This window comes from Macrobrachium nipponense, chromosome 37, assembly GCF_015104395.2.
Source record: "Macrobrachium nipponense isolate FS-2020 chromosome 37, ASM1510439v2, whole genome shotgun sequence".
Taxonomy (NCBI): domain Eukaryota; kingdom Metazoa; phylum Arthropoda; class Malacostraca; order Decapoda; family Palaemonidae; genus Macrobrachium; species Macrobrachium nipponense.
The window spans coordinates 30270250-30278168 of record NC_061097.1 but is presented as its reverse complement, the minus strand read 5'-3'; positions in this window follow the sequence as shown (position 1 = coordinate 30278168).

Here is a 7919-nt window from a genome sequence, read left to right as displayed (position 1 = left end):
AAATTATTTACTCTGATACTGGAAGGTGGTACTGTTGTGTTTTGACTGCTTTCTGCTAAATTTATTTGACATGACAAAAATTCAATAGCTAAAAGCCTATGGAAATTTGAAGTTTTTTTTTCATCCAGAAAATAAGTATTAAAAAATATTTACTATATTCCATAAATACAACAAAACTTAGATCAGTGATAAGCATTCAAGTCTAGATGTATAAACTAATTTAATGTCCAAAAAATAAATATATAAATCCCTCCCTCTTCTCTCTCTCTCTCTCTCTCTCTCTCTCTCTCTCTCTCTCTCTCTCTCTCAGTGCAATTCTTCACCAGAGTAAACTATTGCCAGGCACAGGAACATATATCTGCATATATGCCAACAATAGTGAGAGCCCACAAAAAAAATATATATATAAATAAATGAATAAAATCCCACACAGTAGAATGGTCTCGACCAATTTCAGATATTAGCGACAAGAAATTCCAGGAATAAATTCCCTAAACCAATTCAAATTCTCCCGAAGGCAACGGCTGCCAAATAATTCTACAAGAATTATCAACATATGCCCGACACAATAATGGAACACCAATATGCAAGACTCCATGGATAAAAGTAAAGAGTTTTTTTTTTCTTTCTCCTGGTCTTACATACTACATACATATGAATTACTTTCTCTCTCTCTCTCTCTCTCTCTCTCTCTTTCTAAGCGGTATATATCTTACCATGCCGCCCCTATCTTATATTACCGTTATTTCTGGCAATATGTACACGAATATCGTATATGGTGAAATGATAAAAAAATGTTATGCAATGGTTGGACAAGAGGGGGGACAACAACTCCCTTGCAGCCTCAGTATAAATGGTAGACAATAGCAATTTACACACACACACACACACACATGCAAACGCACATACAAGACCATACATACATAACATACTATATATATATATATATATATATATATATATATATATATATATATATATATATATATATATATCATATATATATGTATATATGTATGTATGATATGTATGTATGTATGTATGTATGTATTTATATATAAAAGTGCCACAGTTGCCAACAAACCCATTAACCTTTAATAACCCAAAATGTCAAGAGATTTTGCTAACATTTCTCCACACTTGAAACAGATACAAAAGATACAGGCAAAAAGAAAACTGACTATCAAAATGTAAAAGAAAAAAAAAAGTAGACTGAAACTTGACTCGTAAGAGAATTAGAAGCACCTGCCATTTTCATAGTGTTCTGTTCACGGTTTGCCGATCTGGGAATTCAAATGTCAACTTTTTAAAAATAGAACTTTGGTGCTGTGCCTGTTTGCCTTTGGCGTGCTGAAGCCTTTTTCTATGTACCTCATAGTGTTATTAAATGAGAGGGATACGAACATACAAACACACACATATATACATGTATAACGGAATTTATAACAAACCGACTCTAATAAAAACGAATAGGGACAAGCAGAGAATAAGCAATAAAGCGAACTCTGAAAGGATTCTCAGTTGTCGGATTAGACCTTCGACCACATCAATCTATGATGAGAGCCTCATATGGAAAAGAAGGTGTCTTCGGCGCCCTAATGAATAATCCCAGACGTGAGAGAAACAGAGAAGATGTGATAAACGAAAACTTTGAATGATTCCCTTACGCGAGACCACCAACTTGAGTAACTCGTAGGAAAAGGGGACGAGTGTACAATGGTTTGGTTTAATGACAAACCTCAGACTTTAAGTTTGTGTATCTTAGTTTAACCAGACCACTGAGCTGATTAACAGCTCACCTAGGGCTAGTCCGAAGGATCAGATTTTTTGACGTGGATAGGAAACCAATCAGTTTCTTAGCAATGGAACCTACAGCTTATTGTTGGATCCGAACCATATTATATCGAGGAATGAATTTCTATTCACCAGAAATAAATTCTTCTGATTCAATGTGGGCGGTCGCTTGGAAACAAAACGAACTCAGGCTACCAGACTGATGGTCGAGTACGGTACCCACTCGTCCAACGAGGAGCTAAAGGAAGGATCCCTCAGTGTTTAGATCATGCAGACCAAGGGGAATTCACCATCTTAACACTAGAGAAGACTGATGATAGTCTCACACCTCCGGTGACCTTTCAGAGCATAGAATGAACTCGAATAAGTCGGAGAGAGCACCTGGGAAATATCCTCAGTCCGTGGGAACCTCAAACCCGTCTTGATTCGACGTGACTCGATCGAGTGCCATCAGTGCCACATCCCTAAGGACGTCCTATGCCCAACGAGAGTACCGAGGGACCTGCCTCCAAAAGTGGGAACCGAGGCAGTAGAGAAGGTATTTTGGAGGGATCAGTGACCAATGAACCAGAGGAATGACCGAAAACCACCTCTAAGGTCGAAATGGAATAACTAGGAAGAGGTGCTAACAACAGGGGTCAGCGAATATACGCATTAACACAAGGGACAGAGACAGAGAAAAAACAGAAGGAAAGGAGAGAGAGAGAGAGAGAGAGAGAGAGAGAGAGAGAGAGAGAGAGATGAGAGAGAGAGAGAGAGGAAATTTGACAAAATCTTTTCGAGCATCTTCATTAAATACCAAGTGTCTGCATGTAGAACAGCAGCACAAGTATTCAGAAGCCACGAACTCATTTCACGCTAAATGACTCAAACAGAAAAACTGAAACAAAGCGTCTTAACATTTAACTGCAAAGGTGAACGTGGACCCTGACATTTTCTTCAACCTTTACCTTAATAGAGGCAAACCTTTCGATATTTTAATATTCAGTTTTATTAAAATAAAAGTCTTCAGTGTTCCTTCCTAGATCTTATATTTTATCCTTATTATGGTGATCCCAGGTATCGAACTTTTCTTTTTCATTTTATCACACAAGCATTATTTTAACTTTATTAAGATGGTATTATTACCTGTTACTTTGTGCACGCATTTTGTGCTTGTAAACAATAAAACGCATTTTTTAAAGTTAGATTCTATTATCTTAAATACTTAAATACATTTTATTTCTTAAAAAACACAAGACCAAGCATTTTATACCATCTACAATTTATCCTGACGCCTTCAAAGGAACTGATACAGCATACACACTATCCATCATTAATGCCGAGACCAATACCGAACTGCTTTATGGTTCTTATTTGCACAACGACCTACAAATAGGAATATTAATGCCATTTTGCAGAAGAAGATTTAAATCAAATAAGAAAGTGGAAGGAGGAGGAGGAGGAGGACATGATAGACAAGCCTCTGGGAAGAAGAAAGATTATTAGAATAACATTTCATTTCATTCTTTAAGATTCTATAAAATAAAAATAATAATAAATTAAAGACAAAAGTCACCAAAATGTTCTTTGCATTCTATTTTGTGCTTTGATAAAGTGTCAAATAACTGAAATTGGGATAACACGTCAAATAAATTAAATGGGGATAAATGTGTCAGATTAATGAAATGGGGGTAATGTGTCATATAGCTGAAATGGCGATAATGTGTCAAATAACCGAAATGGGGATAAAGTGTCAAACAACTGAAATGGGATAAATATGTCAAATGCTGAAATGGGTATAATGGGTATAATGTGGTAAATAACTGAAATGGGGATAATGTGCTATCGGACGCTCGCCACAGTTACGCTCATCAGACATTCCATGTCCTGTATTATTTGTCGGTTCTACAGAATGGGTGTATAATATGATGTGTGGAATAAATATAGTATCTGTCACAAAATATATCTAAAGTCCAGTTCCTGCAGTATCTAAATAAGACCTCTATACCTATATCGTTTTTATATGTAGTCAGAATTCGTATATACCAAGAGATTTCTCAGAGACATTCTTGTTGACGTGCAAAAGCCTCTAGATGAGTATGAGCATTTCTCTCTTTTCATCAGGAACGAATAGTCATCCGAACATTGGTTTTTATGAATCATTCTCCTACGGTTCCCGTCTATTGCTTCCTACAGAACGAAGGTATCTCTAAGTCTCTTCGCTTTTGCGAAAGACTTTTTTTTGTTTCTCCTTACGACTGTCATTCGTAAGTATTTCTGGTTCCTTCCATCTCCTTGTGATATCTTAGTAGAGTGGTTCTTCTTAACTAAAGGAGAGGATTCAAACAGATAAGTTGAACAGATATAACAACTTTATTCTGTAACTCCATACTAAGAGATGCAGATCGGTCGGGAGACCGATATGTTTGAATGCTGGCACGGAACTGCCATTCTAAAGCATCACGTCGATAGCGGAACATTAGCTATCTCAGCGATTCATATAAAAACATACGTAGTCCACCGGCTCGGAAGTTACAAGTTTCCGGCGTAGGTTAACAGGTCAACCGCTTCCCATGGAAGTTGTGTGCAAAGTTATCATTAATATAAAATGCTGACAATGTACAGAGCTAAACCAGGCTACTGCAGACAGCGCATAGCGTAATCTAGATCTGCATTGGTCACGTAGGACCCTCCTAATGCCATGACCTCAGGTCATGGGTTTTTATTTACAGATACTGTAATATGAAATAATGTATTTATTACATTAGGCTCGGACTGCTACCTATTCAAGCCTTGAATAACAAAAGTTACTTTAAACATTGTTTCATAGGAGTGTGCTCGTAACATATGTCTAGGTATAAACATAATAAGTGATTAAATGCATAAAAGGTTCTGTTACATACCCTTTTTGACATATTCATAAACAAAGATAAATGCATGGAAAATCTAGATCCATGTTTGGTAAAAATAATGATTAGGTACCCAAAAATAATAAAAAGGTAAAACCAAAAGATTAACATGTATACATGATTAATATGATAATAGGTAACCTGATTAAGAATAGTGGTTACTACATAGATTATAGCATGATCATGGATAATTGTTAAAGAGTACTTGTCACTCTTTGTAATAGATATAAATTGTACAATGGTATAATAGTATAACTGTGTAATTGTGCACAAATGCAATATATAGGGCTGGTATATTTTATTAGGTGCCCGAAAATACCTTTAGGAGTATATTAATGTATAATATTGGGCTATAATATTTTATTAGGTGCCCTGGAGATACTTTTAACTGTTCAAATGCAAAGGCGTGAGTCTTTCTTGTCCTACATTTTTGCCAGCATACGGACCGCTTTTCACACACAACACAATTCCAGACAATTTCCCTAGGCACAAAATGAAGTGGCCAGTTTCAGGCGGCCCTAAACTCAAACGACTTGAGTTTAACGGGTACGTCATCTAGACGGGACAATACGTTTCCTTGGAGATCCTTCTGTTTTACGCCTCAGCCTACGCCAAGCAAAGATGTTGACGGCGATAACCAATATGGCCGTCACGACCTGAACACGGCCAGCAGAATGTAGTAACGAAGATTTTTTTCTCCACCTGCATAAGTCGGTGACGGGTGGTTCATCTCAGCCAGTTGCGTCAAACGATGAGCCACCCTGCGCGTTGTATGGGGGGAGAGGTAGTGATGGGATGATTGTAGACGCCCAAGTATAGTTCGCAAATACGCCTTCTCACGTATTATCGTGTTGACCCCTCTGACGGTGTAGTTTGTAGATGTCCCCGTACAACCATCAGCTGCTACAAAGATAGGGGAATGGGCGTGGTCCCATCCGGACATACTACGTTGAATCCGGCTTTATAGTAACGGATCCAGGAACCATTATTCATCCTGTAATTGTTTAATTTACTTACTGTAAAAGGGATAAAGTTTCCCCAGACAACCATTCGCTTGTATGAGAGAGAGAGCCGTTTAGCACTATGCCTAACTCACATGAATCCGTTGATATAGGATAGAATTCAAAAGAGTCAGCTGTACAAATTTTATTATTCATGGCTTCTGAACAGTGAGTGAGTTTATCTAAGTCTTTAATGACTGTAAATGATTTCCTACAGAAGAAATCAGTTACATGCCCCGTCAAATTGGATATTACTGGACTTGAGTTATTCGTCATGAAAGTAGGAAACGGTGCTATTTTGTATGATTTGCCAAGCATCGGAAGAATCAAAAGGTATTGTGATCATAATTCTATAATTTTCAACGCTGACTGATATTAGGCTATAATAGAACTCTACTTTATGGGCGTCTAATAAAGGAATATAACCTGGAGTTTCCCTTCCCGTTCCGTTTTCCAAAGTTAACGTCAGATCTTTAATAGGCATGAGGTGTGAGATAACATACCCTTTGTCGCTAACGTAATAGCTTCTACATAATCTTTTGATTTCTCAATAAAACGTGATATTTTCACACGGATATGATCTATTTTCGAACTATAGTAAGCTAATGTAGCCAGCAAATGTTGAACTTCCATGACCTGATCGATTATTATTTGAATGTTCGTTTACGATACTCATTATTTGATTGATTGAAGATAACTGAATGCGAAGTTCGGACAAAGCTAATTCGGTTTTGTGTTGCAAAACTCAATTCTTTTATTTTGATTATTTATCTTAAGGCGATTTGAAAATTCCTAAGCCTAGATTCGCAACAGATCCTAAGATGTTTAGTCCAGCCAGAATAAGCGGGTTGCGGCGTTCGAGAGTTGTGCGCACAGAACCACATCAGCAGGGTTCACGAGCAAGTTCCTCTGCCTCGGCGGTTTTATTTTGTATGTCATAAGACAACATTTCCGCGACGCTTAGGGTTTGAGCTAGCGAAATCTCTGAGTTAGCATGAAAATTACGTTCGTGCATTTTCCTTAGCTAAATAGCAAACCTCATCAGGTCATTCTTTAAGTTAAGGACGTCATCTTCAGGCAAAAATATAGCGTGCATATCTACTTCTATGACTATATTACTTGACACGATGAATACATCGTTGTCTCGATAATCGAGCCATGATTAAATTCTATTTCTTTCGTCCTAGCGCTCTTTCCTTACAACAAAGATGTCTGAATACACAATATCACTCCTAACAATAACAGATTCTTTTGAAACCTGCAAATAGTAAAATAAAATATATGTAATAACTCGTGTAAAAGAATAGGTTTACATACAAATATGATTAATAGATATATATATAAATTATTAAACAAGTTTCATAAATACAACCATTTTTTTCCCTCACTCCATCTACCTTTCTTTAGATTCTGATATGTGCCAATGGAACTATTCTCACATCAGTGTGGGTTTGGATACATTTTGAACCCATAATCTATTGGCCGTTAAATTTTCTAAAATGTTAAACGGGCCTTCAACTTAGGTGTCAGTTTATAATTTAAACCTTTACATACGTATACTTGTATGTATACCTGATCGCCCACGGCATATGTACTAGTTGGCTTAGCTATTTTATCATGATTTTTTTCATTATTATTTGTGCTTCTTCTAGATTCTTACGAAGTATATTATATCGACTTATGCTTGCATCCATAACATCCTTAGAGGATTTGATAAATTAGTTGTAGGCGTTAGGATGTGGAAAGGTGTTCTAGCCGGGATACCGTACAGTGCCTCGTGCGGTGTCATTTTAATAGACACATGATACGAGTGATTAAGTGTGCTTAGTACCGCAGGTATGGCAATGTCCCAGTAGGGGTCTGCCCCCCCTACGGTGACCCTTAAAATGTTAAAATTTAAAACCTTACGATTTGTCCCCTTTCCACTAGCCCATTAGACTCTGGGTGATAGATCATGGTATTGATTTTCATTATACAAAGGAATTCGCACAAGGAGTTAAGGAAAATGATTATTGAACTCACCCGCCCGAGTCTGATATAATGATGTGTGGAATTCCATGTTTACAAATGTAACACTCGTAAAACTTTCTAGCGCACTCGACCGCGGTTTTTTTTTGTTTTAAGCGCTATAAGTTCGGTACATCGAGTCAAAGCATCTATGATTACTAGGAGTGCTTATTTCCTCTGTCTGACTCGTAAAATCCTGTTAATAAATCTAAATGTACTCTTTCAA